Below are 13347 nucleotides of genomic sequence, written 5' to 3'. Positions count from 1 at the left end.
TCAGTTAATTTGTTCCATATCTTCTGTAACCATAGGCTAATTTTCTCCATTTTGAGTCCCTTATACTCCCCCTTCTGTCCAAAATAAGGCCTCATACTCAAAAATCTAATAGACTCGGGACTGGTGACTAGGACGGCCATTCATTCGACCAACCTTATACAGTTTTTTTCTTTTTTGTACTTTTTTTATACAAAGCCTAAGAAAAAATACACCTGAAAAAGACTTGCGTGCCAAATGAACTTTTCTCTCAAAGTTTACACTGCTGGCAAATGTAGATAAGGATTAAAATTTAAAAACTAACTAATACAACTAAAGTAAATTCTGTGGAAAATTAACAATAAAATACTTTTTTCGCAAAATTTATAAAGGACCCTTTTATTTCTCAAAAAAAAAACTGGGTAACAGTTATTCGTCGCCACGCTGTATAGATGCATGTATGTAAAATATGTATGTATACGTGTAATATGTATGAAATATTTATTTTAAAAAGTAAAAAGAGCAAAAATATTCTAAGCAAGGAGAAAGTAAAAAGATCCGCACTTTGCTAAGCACTTTTTTACGCATGATATATATGCTTTTGCGTCAAAGAGTGCAATAGCGATTCCAAAATAGCTAATTCATTGCAGAATCTCCCCCGGTCTTGTTTAAACTATTAAAGTCATCGGGGACCAATGGCATCATACCTGCGCAGCTGCAAAGGGCTCTGAAGATGACGTGCAATTGGTTGGATCCTATTTATGCGAACAGCGTGAGGACCGGGTACATCCCCATGGCTTGAAGGGTAGTCAGTGTTGCGTTCATCCCGAAGGCCGGAAAAGGCTGTCATATTTCCCCTAGGGATTTTAGGCCTATCAGTCTCTTCGGGTTTGATAAAAACGCTAGAGAGACCTGTACCTGTACATAAGAAACGCGATTCCTCGTGACTATCAGTCAAGGGCTTATATGTGCTTATACCGCCCTACACACATTGGTAAAGTGGTCAGAGGAAGCCTTCACGCATGAAGATTATGCAGTTGGAGCCTTCTTCGATATCGAGAGGGCCTTCAACAATGTCACTCAAGAGGCAGTAGTCAAGTATATTCATAATCTTGGGGTTGAAACCAACCTAATAAGCTTACTTCGTGTTAGAGCTGTCGCGGCGTAGTGGGGGCGAGTCTGCACTTAGGACAGAGTCAATAGGAGCACTCCACAAAGTGGTGTTCTCTCTCCCCTGCTCTGGATTGCGGTTGTAAACGACCCTGTAGTGCAACTGGAAAAAGTGAGCTGTCGGGTGATCGCCTATGTAGATGATGTGAAACTTTTGGTTAAGGGACGATTTATATACACCGTGTTTGATCTGGCTCAAGGTTACCTGAACTAGGTAGGCGATCAACGGTGGCTGCTAAAGGGGAGCTATCAGTAAAAGGTGGGGTCTCTCGCCCAAATTAATTCATTAGCTTTAGGAAACCAGATTTAAGCCTATATTGTTTCAAGGAGCCCTTGTCTGGTGAAACCCACTAGAAAGGGCTACACTTTTAAAACAGGAATTAGCGGAGTATTGGGAACCATACCTACACTGGCGCTTAACATACGTATGTTGAACACGGCGCCGGCGGGAATTGCAGACAGAATTGTAGCAGCGCGAACTGCTATTAGGCTAAGGGAAACCGGGTCCTTTTGTTACATAAAAAAGGAAAAGAAGACGTTTCTCTGCACACGTTACCTCTCAAGGGCTAGTGATGGCGGTTCTGATATGCCATTGTGCGATTGGTATTCATGCGGTGAAACTACGAATCTCGGCTAATTCTTTTGTATCATCTGTCAAGAGGAATATGAAGTGGAATCATCTCCATACTTTCTTTGGACTGTCCAACCTTCGCGAGGCTAATATGGAAGCATTTTGGCTCGCGCTTCTGAATAAACACTGAGCTCTCAGGGATCAAAATTAGCCGCATTCGAAATTTCGTAACCTGCTCGTGGCGTTAACTTAACTTAACCTAGCCTGTACTTCTTTGAGCTATGAAATACAATGTAAATAATAATGCTGAATATGTCGCATGTGTTCCTTTTGTTGACATGCATAAATTTGATGCATGATTTGATTTGAATTTATTCGGCCATGTCTTCATATATCACTTTCAAACATGTATAAGCGACATGATATAAACTGGCATTTGCATGATGTGTTACATGTCGCTATGTTTTGTAGTTCAGGCCTTTAGTATCTATATATAATTGCTCAGTCATACGAGTTAGTTAGGCCGATCTGTAGCAGCCACAGAATTGAGCTATATATCAAACAAAAGTGCAAGCAGCAGTTGCAGTTAACCGTGTTTGTCAAAAAAGTAAAAAGCGGCAGAAAAGTCGATAGTGAGTAATATAATCTATTGAAAAATATTAACCATATTTCCATGGAATTGAGATTCGGAAAAGTTATTAGGTATAATTCATAGTTTTGAAATATATTTCACGAAAGCAAAAAATAAGAATAGCTGAGATCCCTTTCTTTTTTAAACACCTAGGATATCACTGATCATTAGAGACCGCAAACCTCAAAGCATTACACATTTTTGTATGTGATTTTTAAAATGAACGATCCAAAATTAGCAGGTATACATATTTAAAATTTTTTAGAACCAGTGGTTGAATTTTTGTACTGAAAGGGTTAACCCTAAAATACAACCTACGTCTGAGAGGCGTATACGGAATGGGTCTTTTTTTAATTTTAACACAAAATTTACTTTTTATTTTGTTGTTTTAAATAAATGTGGTTATAGTTTTTATTAATAAAACTATGTTTTATTATTAGTCAAACTCACAACTGCAATATTCTTTAAAAAAAATAAGACAGGACTAAGTATATTTTAGCTCACAGGTTATCTTTTAAGTACATACGCCTCTACCGCGTATGTTAAGGCTTTACGTTACTCCCAAATAGATTAGGCTTCTAGGGTTAAGAAAGCTTTAGTTTGAAAGTGTGATATTAAATGCTTTTCACCATAAACGGCGCCAATTTTCAATGATTTTTGCGTTTCAGATTAAGACTAATACCAGATATTGTGAAAGGTTGAACTATACCTTAAAGATGACGGTTTTCTCATGGCCCACTGCACGAACCTTAGAGTAGAGTAATGTCTTTTAAGAACTTAAAAATTATCCTGGGTTATCAGGTGTCTAGCAATACAAGATTAATTTCACGAAGTTCTTTAAATAAATTTTGAGCTAAGAACTCGGTATTTCGGGGGTTACTACTAGTTTTAATAAATTGTTAGTTTAATTTCCTATAAAATTTACCTTTAGGTTTACGCATTTTAAGAATACATCGAAAATTTGTTTTAGAGAATCAATGTGAAATAATTGCAGAAACGATTAACCGGTTTGCTGAGCAACAGAGACGTCTGCTTTTTAAATAATTTTTGTACAACAAATCGGCAAGTACATATCGTCCCCCGCATGCCAGAGACAAGAATGTGTAAAGATGAAAATTTTGGGATTTTTTTATATGTTTAATGTAGGCAATTACATATGTATGTACAAGGAGCAATTAACATTGCTGTTAACACTTACATTTGTATATGAATTAGTATCTTCCTTTGAACTTCGGACTAAAACCTGTGTAACTGTCAAACTACAATTTTACTCTCTCAAGTGAGAGTAAAAGGAGAACCACGTGAAATACAGAGAAGCAGCAACACGCTACTCGTTGGTATTTTGTAATAGATCAGAAATGCTCTACAAGTTCACCACGTCAAATTTTTAACATTGATTGCTCTAGAAGTTCACCATTTTTTAACAGCGTGAGGATATTTAGGGAGTTCACAAGGTGTTGTATACTGTCGTACTGTTGTGTGTCATAAACTTTAAACGGCTAAAACTATATTTAAGGAATTCGCAAGCTAACACAAAAGTTTTATTATGAAATTTCACACAATTAAAAAATAGTTGGTGGCGATTTCAAGTCCTCTAAACATTTATTTAGCCGTTAAAAACTTTACAACATACAACAATACGACAAGTACGACACCTTTGGAACCACCCAATTGTAAACCATATTTTGGTCAACAATCAGTAAAGTCTCATTAAAAAAATTATAAACACGCTAAAAGACAAACGCATAAAAATGTTTGTAAATACATATATGTACATATGTAGATGCATTTATATGTATGCACATATGCAAATAAACAAATTCTGCACGCGGTTAAAAATTTTTCGTTATTTTTTTTTTTATAAAAATATGGTTCATGCTTTAATCAAAACCACATGAGCCAAACTTTTAACAAAACTTAGAAAAATTCAACAAATTGTGGTCTAAATTTTGAACTTTTTAATCTGCATTTTTAGAATAATATATCGGTAGAAAAGCAAGTGCAAGTTTTAAGCGGCTTAAAAATCGCGTCGATTTTTAAAGATTGTTTATTGCCGACGGCTTGTTGTACTTTTTACCATATACATAAAAGCGAATTTCTTGTAGAATAAAATGCGCAAGACCGTTTGTAAAAAAAAAATATAAACACTATATTTTATAAATTACACCTGTTATATGGATAAAACCGCAAAATACGTCGGAAAAAAATTCATTAAAAATTAACGCGAATTTTTACCCGCTTAAAACTTTCGCTTGGTTCACTAGAATTACATACATAACCAATCTACCTGCGTACCCAAAACTTTCTAAAAATTTAGATTAAAAAGTAGAAAATTTAGATGAAAATTTTTTGAATTTTTCTACGTTCTGTATAAATTTTGAAAGTTTGACTTATGTGGTTTCGATTAAAGCATGAACCATATTTTTATATAAAAATAACAAAAAAAATTTACTTGAAAAACATTGTAAATATTAAACAAAAAACACCATGCACTCACTTTTGATTGCCTGTGTATGTACGTATGTGTGTCTAACAAATTATGGCTTTTTATCAAAATACCGATATTAATTAATAAGCTTAATATTATATAGTACAAATGTATTTGTAAAATTAATTTCATTAAAATTATTTCTGCAATCAAATTTTCTATTAATACAAAAGGCCAAACGCATAAATATGCACGTATGTACACATGCATTTGTAAATATGTACATACATATGTAATGTATGTATGTATGTAACATATATATGTACATACAATTGTACGATTGGTCGGGTTCGTCTTCGCCTCGCCGCTCCTGGCAACACAAATTATCAATTTCTGGGAATCGATACCAGATTGGCACGTGCGCGAAAATATTAACCCTACGTTTACGAAATATTTAGATTTTCGCATAAGTTTGCATTTAATAAAGCAATACTCGTACATTTTGTACGTACATGCATACATTCAGATGCGATCAACTAATTAGCAACGAAATTCAATATGATATTGTTTGCAAATTATGTTTATTTATTTTTAATGATTTTCATTTAAAATATAATTCAATCTGTAATAGAAACCACAATAATAAAAGTTTAAAAGCTTTAACAAATTGCAAACAAACGAATCAAACTTCAAGAAATGGTCATCCAAATTTTTAATTAGAATATTTAAAAAAATTTCGGGTATGCAGTATTGTAGTCCATTCAATTATAGTATAAGAAAGTGCAAGTTTCAAATTACCGTTGATTTTTTTGATTTTTTTGTTGGGGTGTTGCTGTTTTTTTTCCATACAAAAAAAATTGTGTTCATGTGTTATATGGAAGAAAATGCGAACACCCTCCACAAAAAAAAATTCTAAAAAATCAACGGTAATTTTTAACGACTAGAAACTTGGACTTTAGTGTACTTGATTGAATGGACTACAAAGCTGTATACCCAAAAATTTTCTAAATATTCGAATTAAAAATTTTGAAATTTGTATAACAATTTTTTGAAGTTTGATAAATTTTTTTGCAATTTGTGCAAGCTTTTAAACTTTTATTATTGGGGTTTCTGTTATAGATTGAATTATATTTTAAACGAAATTATTAAAAATAAATAAATAAATATAATTTGCAAACAATATCATTTTGAATCTCGTTGCTAATTAGTTGATCGCATCTGTATATACTACAAGCATCCATATGCGCATGCCTGGGAAATGGATTTGCATTTGACTCCAGAACTATTATTTACAAATAATATCTACGAGTATTGTAGTAAAACTCAAAAACAACTTTGAAGTTAACAAGTGCATTACTTTGTACATTTTTTTTTGTTATGCGTCCATCTTTAAAGTGAGTTTGTGAAAAAACTAAGGCAGCTAGAAAACTGGGATTTGTTGCATTAATAATAGCGTAGCAACTACAATAAGAATCGTTAAAAAAACCGATTTTTGCGACCCAAATGCCGATGGCAAATCACCACTGAGTTTGCCTAATTGCATAGCTTTAACATATTTATTAGATAACAAATCTACGTTTTGGAGTTAAAGCATTCCCTGGCATATATTTTCGAAAATTAATTTTCATTAATTTAACCAAGAATTTTCATCTTTTTTTTTATTAAATCAATGCAACGAAAAAGAAAATCCAAGCCAAAGTACTTAACATTGATACAAATTAACAAAATTGTATCTCCTATGCTATGTATGCTATTCGTAATTGCTGCTTCTCTGTATTTAACGTTCTCTGGGAGAACAGTGGTTTGTTTACATGTCATTGGTACAACACTGATTTGGCTGAAATATCACTAAATAATTATTAAAATCTATACATATTCAAATATTTCGTTGTTAGCTTCCATTTTTTTTACATATATAAGGTTCTTTGCTTTCACCGCTTTCTGTTTTTGTTTGCAAATGTAAATCAGCTGATCGTTTGACACTTTTCATGAACTTACAGGAAAAAAACTCGGGACTAAATCCTGTAACTTCTGACTAGGAACAGTTGCTCAGTTTCTCTCTCAAAAGTGTTCCCACCTACAGGTTTTATGTCAATAGGAACGACTTCCTGTAAGTTCTGACTAAATCCTGTAAACCGGACTGCTATTGGAACAGACTAAATATTTATGTACATACATATGTATGTATGTATATAATTACGCATAAAAACCCTGTTGCTATGTTTTTTGTAAGTACTAAGTGAGCGCAATATTAAAAGCAGCAACACTTATCCATCTATGACATAGAATCCATTTATATCGCAAAGCTCGAGAACGGCTGAACCGATTTTTTCGAAATTTCGGTCACTTGCGGCAGACGTTCAAGGTATGGTCACAGGCTAACAAAATTCTCGATATACAAAAGGGGCGTGGAACCTTCCATACAAACCGAAATTTTCATACTCCATATCTCTGGAATTAATCATGGTAGAGTTCTGGAACTTGTATGGAGATATATGAAATCCATCGCATACTCTTGGAGGAAAATTTTAGCTATTGGAAAAAGGGGTGTGGCACCTCCCATACAAACCGAATTTTTCATACTGCACATATCTGGAAGTGTTCTTGGAAGAGTCCTGGAACTGGATATTGACGTGAATGAAATTTATCGCATGCTCTTGGAGACAAATTGGAGCTATTAGAAAAGGGGGCGGTGGCACCTTCCGTACCAACCGAATTTTTCATACCGCCTACCTCTGGAAGTGTCCGTGGTAGACTGGTACTGAAACTTGGTATTGGCCCATATGAAATCGATAACATACTATTGGAGAAAAATTGGACCTCTTTCGAAAGGGGGCGTGGCACCTCCCTTTCAAACTGAATTTTTCATACTGCATATCTCTGGAAGAGTTTATGCCAGAGTATTGGAACTTGGTATAGAGATATATGAAATCCATGGCATACTCTGGGAGGAAAATCTGAGCTATTGGAAAAGGGGGCGTGGCACCTTCCCTACAAACCGAATTTTTCATACTGCATATCTCTGTAAATGTTCAGTAAGTGATAGAACGATACGAGTACCGAGTACAGAATATCGATACTTTTCATGAGTACTGATTAGTATCGAAAACTCGATACTTTTTCATAAGTACTGAATAAATATCGCGAATGCCAAAAAATATCGACGAGTTAAAAACTTTTTTGAAGTAAATTTTTTTTTTATTTACCAAATAAATATTGTGGGAACGTTCGAATATTAACTTCAACATCCAATATAAATGTTATGAAAATTAACATAAACCTCATTTACTTCAATACTGTCATAACTAAAAAAAAAACCGAAAACCCGAGAAACACGCCTTTAAAGTTTTTAATTCACATATCGTCACCCTCATGCGAGAAGCATGAATGTGCAAATTTATTAGTTTTGAGTTATTGGGTTGACTTGGTTAATCTTTGGATGTTCTATGTTATACCAAAACACAGAATACCATGCGTACACGGAAAGTAAATATTTTACAATTTCAATTGCATAAATGTAGAGTCTCGCAAAAAAAACTTTCAAACTTGTTTTCAATTTTAACATATTCATGTTTATGGTATACGGGCGGCGATATGTATACTCCCATACTAATAATTAATACATATTTTGTGCAAGTGAGGTACTGGTAATTGACACGGTCATGAAATTTAAATACAACCTAGAAGAAAACGTAGCGGTCTTGTCAACATTGGCTTCGTGTAAAAATGTTTAAACAATTGAAAAACGAATATCTTGCCTCCTGTTTGATAATGAATGGTGGAAGAGGATGGTCTTCTGACTCGACAACTTGGCCACTCTCCAGCTAACCCATGTGTTCTACCTTCGTTGTGAATTCGAAATCCAGCCCATTCTTGAAGAAAATTTTTATGAAAGAGATCTTATCTTTCCAATATCTTTCCACATTTGCTTCTCGTCTTCTACATTTGCATTTCATTTTTAAAGTAAAGTTATTTATAAATACATGTACGCGTCAAACAATTATAAAATAATTGCTTTTAAAAACTTGAAATGAGCTTTTTGCTAATTTTTAATTTACGCATGTAAAACTAATCTTATTGGAAGTTTATTCCAACTCCTTTAGATAAGATTAAAACTATTAAGAACAGTGACTATTCAATTTTTAAATAGGAAGAGGTGAAAAAGGCAAAGCAATATGATTTTTGTTTCCTTTTTGCGTTTCATTTGAGAATACATAATTGGAAGTACGAGTATTATCGATACTTTTTTGCAAATATGAGTACTGGAATCGATACTTTTTTAGAGTATTCTATATGAGTACAAGTATCGAAACTTTTCTAAAAAGTTCTATCACTAGGTAAAGTACTAGAGCTTGTTGTAGCGATATATAAGATCAATCGCATATAATAATAATAAAAAAAATAATAATAATAGATTGGCGCTTACACATATGTTAGTGTTTGGCCGAGCTTCTCCTCCGATTTGTGGCGTGCGCGTGATGTTGTCACACAAAAGGGAGGGACCTACTGTTTTACGCCGACTCCGAACGGCGATTGTAGTTTTATGAGAAGCTGTTTTTCATGACAGAAATACCCTCGGAGGTTTGCCATTGCCTGCCGAGGGGCGACCGCTGTTAAGAAAAAACTTTTTTTTCTAAATTTTTTTTTGGGACCTTGCTTTAACCAGAGCTTGAACGCAGGCGCTGCGGAGTGAAAGCGCGCACTGCTTACCACTACATCAGACATGGGCACTTTTGCGCATGTATTCGAATGTGATGAGCATCGATATAACTGTTGCCAACTTTGTGGCTTTCGCAATAAATTAAGTGCGTTTAGGGAATTAGAATGCGAAAATTTTTTAGTTTAGCGCTTGTTTCGTTCTTTGGTGTCCTTTTCAATGTAATTTTATATTAAAAACGTGATTCTATGGTGACATTGTATTTATTTTGTTCAGCCATTTATTCATTCCAAACGTACGGAAAACTTTATCCGTTGACTTACACATATGTTAGTGTTTGGCTGAGCTCCTCTGGATAATATGCTCCCAGATAATCCAAACGCAATATTTTCACAGTCTCTATCACGGAATAGAATATTCTGGTTATTAGCTGGGTGTGCGCATTTGTACAAAAGTAAGCAGTTGCATGAAAATAAAGCCGCTAGAGAAACCAAGTAAAGTTTTGCAAATTGTTTTACAAATAAAAAAACATTTTGCTAATTAGATTAATTAACTGCGCATAGTTGGAAATATTTACAAGTGACATTGCGTGATTACTTAAAATATTTGAATATACAGCTTTATATGCAAAAATACAATTAAACACAGCAATCTGGTGTTTTTTTTTGGGAAAATTGCGATATTTTCAGTGTTTTGGTGCTTTTTTAAATAAAAAACTTGGCAATACTGATCACTAGCTGACCTTCATCGTGCGCTCTTTTCTGTGTTCGGACTCAAAATGAGAGTAAAAATCAAGTTTTCGTAGTAGATTTGCATTTCTTATTTTTATAAAAAACAATTCATTTTTTCTCGTATCACTGTATTTTGGGACTAAATAAGGGGCAAAAGCTTCCTTTACAAGGGTCGATTTGTGTAGACTGGAAAATCGACTAGCCAAAGCATTTACATTTTACGGTTGAGATGTCATTTACACGGGTCGATTTTGGTCGAACTACAAAAATCTACTCGAAAATCACCCGTGTAAAGGCGCCTTAATCCAGCGAGCAATTATCATTAAAGTTAAAATGCCTTGGTTAAAATTAATAAAAAGTTATTTCATTATTTCTTTACCGGGACAATTGTTACATCGGTGGCAACGACGCAATGACAGAGCAATATTTTTCGATCGGGTTCAAATCGGGCGATTGTGAGGGCCTATTCACGAATTCAAGTGTATTTGCAAAGGTGCTGTAGCTCACCAATGTAACAATCGTGCCGATAAAAAGGTAAAATATAACTTTAAGTTTGCTATTAAAAACCCCACCTCCTTTCTATTTGAAGAGTAAATTTGCAACAAAGCGGAGCAGATTTTCAGTTGAGCGGAGTAGAGGACTAGGTTTCAAATTGTTTCGACAAAACGGAACAAATCTACTCCTATCGGAGCAAAGTCCGAACGATGGTTTATTGTGAATAAGAGGAAAATTTACGCTCTTTGTTTGGTGCACAAAGTCAGTATTACCGCAGCCGTACTACGATGAACATGATGTCGGTGGGGATATAAATAATTTTTTCGCAACTTTTAATACCCTTCCTCCCGTAAACTGTTTTTCCCTTTCTCTAGCCCGCGCTCGCACTTTCGCTACTGCGCGGGCAAAAAAGTGCCCATGTCTGCACTACATCAATAGCATCTGCTTGCAGAAAATTGGAGCTATTGGAAAAGAGGGCGTGGTACCTCCTATACAACCCGAATATTTCATACTGCATATTTCTGGAAGCGTTCATGGTCAATTTTTTGAACTTCACTCACATACAATCACATACTCATGGAAAAAATTGGAGTTATTGGAAAGTGGGCGTGGCACCTCAAACAAACCGAATTTTTCATACTGTATATCTCTGGAAATGTTCATGGTAGAGTACTAGAACTTGGTTTGCAGGTTCTATGTATATGAAATCAATCGCATACTCTTGAGAAAATTTGGAGCTATTGTAAAAAGGCGTGGGAACTCCCATACAATATGAATTTTTCATACTGTATTTTTCTGGAAGTGTTCATGGTACACCACTGGAGCTGGGTATGGAGATATATGGAATCAATCGCATACTCATGAAGAAAACTCGGGACTATTTGAAAAGGGGGCGTGGCACCCCCCATATAAACCGAATTTTTCATAATAAGTATCTCTGGAAGTGTTCATGGTAGAGTACTGGAACTTGGTACATATATATATAGTACATATATACATATATCGTATATATATCAAATCAATCGCATACTCATGAAGAAAAATTAGATTTATTGGAAATGGGGCGTGGCTCCTCATATACAAACCGAATTTTTCATACTGTATATCTCTGGATATGTTCATGGTACAGCGCTGGAGCTGGGTATGGAGATATATGAAATCAATCGCATACTCATGAAGAAAAACTCGGACTATTTGAAAAGGGGGGCGTGGCACTCCCCATATAAACCGAATTTTACATAATAAGTATCCCTGGAAGTGTTCTTGGTATAGTACTTGGTGTGGATATATTTGAAATTAATCGCATAGTCATGCAGAAAATATGGAGCTATTGGAAAAGTGGGCGCGGCACCTACCATACCAGCCGGGTCTCCGGAAGTGCTCATGGTACAGTACTGAAACTTCGTATGGAGATATATGAAATCAATCCCATACTCATGGAGATAAATGGGCTCTTTGAAAAGAGGGCATGGCATAGTACAAACGTATTGCCTTTTACTTATTTTTAAATGTGTATATAATTTCTCTGTAGGTATGTTTGTGAGTGAAATCCTAAATGGCTGGAGGGATTTTAACAAAGATTTCTGTGAGTCTCTGGATAGTTAAGTTTCACAATTTAACCCGCCATTTGGCGCTGGAGTTGAGTTATTGCTAAAAATATTTTTTTATGATCCGATTTGGCAATATTCAAAACATGTATAGGAAATGGTAAAGGCAGTCCAATGGCAAAAAAGAGGTGCTGATGTCGATTTATTACTAAAACTCGACAAGTCAGAAATGGTGCCGTGAATGTCAGACTAAATCGACCTGTTGAACCATTGAGTATATCGAACTCTCGTGTGTTACGATTGGCCCAATGGATCTGATTTGCTTCATTCGGAGACACCAGGTTTGAGTTTTTGTATTGTATTGTATTGTATTGTATTTTCTTTATTTCTCAATATATCTTCACAACTTTGCTAAATATTACTTAAATACGGATGCTAAAGCCTAAATGAGAAATAGTTAATGGCATCTGATGTTCATTGAAAGAACAGAAGTGATGCCATTTCATTCATATTGTATTATAAAAATGCTGTGGGGCGCATAAAGATAATACTTATTTGTACTCATTATAATACACGCATTTGTGATAAATAAGTAGAATATTACATAAGAAAAATGATGTGTAATTTAAATTCTTAAATCAATATTAGGAATTAGTAAGAGCAACCAAATGAAATTATGTAATAGGTCGTAGCAGAATCTCAATGACTGAAACCAAAAAGCCACAATTTGACTTCTTTTTGAAATACAAATAGACTTCTAATAATTTGGACCTCGTTGGGGAGTTTGTTAAAAAGTTTACATGATAATGTGGTGTAGAAGTTGCGGAAAAGCGTGGTGCGAAAGCCAGGAACCGAAACATGAGAAAAGGAGTTGCTTCTTAAACTATAGGGTATGTATATAGGACTTCGTATGTATTCGCTCCGTAAAAAAAAAAATTTTAAAAGTTTAAAATAGTACAAGTGTCGCACGGGAAGAATATTTCGTTTTTTCAACAGATGCATAGAATGCGCTAGACGGTCAGCGTTACACATTCTTCGGATGAGACACTTCTGCAAAATTAATATCGGACGGATCTTACTAGTATATGCACTACCCCAACAACTTATCCCGTATTGTAGTTTAGAGTGGATTAGTCCATGA

The 13347-nt window shown here is 34.7% G+C and overlaps 1 long non-coding RNA gene across 1 annotated transcript in view; it reads left to right on the top strand.

Annotated features, from left to right (window-relative positions):
* The first annotated feature begins 3936 nt into the window (after window positions 1-3936).
* The window catches only part of LOC108367062 (uncharacterized), an 11761-nt gene continuing 2350 nt past the window's right edge, over window positions 3937-13347 (top strand). Inside the window, exons 1-2 of the long non-coding RNA XR_001848197.1 lie at window positions 3937-4021; window positions 12395-12402. This is a non-coding gene — a long non-coding RNA (uncharacterized LOC108367062). The remainder of the gene's footprint in view (window positions 4022-12394; window positions 12403-13347) is intronic.

The sequence above is a fragment of the Rhagoletis zephyria genome, unplaced genomic scaffold (genome assembly GCF_001687245.7).
Source record: "Rhagoletis zephyria isolate East Lansing unplaced genomic scaffold, Rhagoletis_zephyria_1.1 Rzeph_scaffold_02521, whole genome shotgun sequence".
Lineage (NCBI taxonomy): Eukaryota > Metazoa > Arthropoda > Insecta > Diptera > Tephritidae > Rhagoletis > Rhagoletis zephyria.
This window is presented reverse-complemented; position numbering and strand designations above follow the sequence as displayed.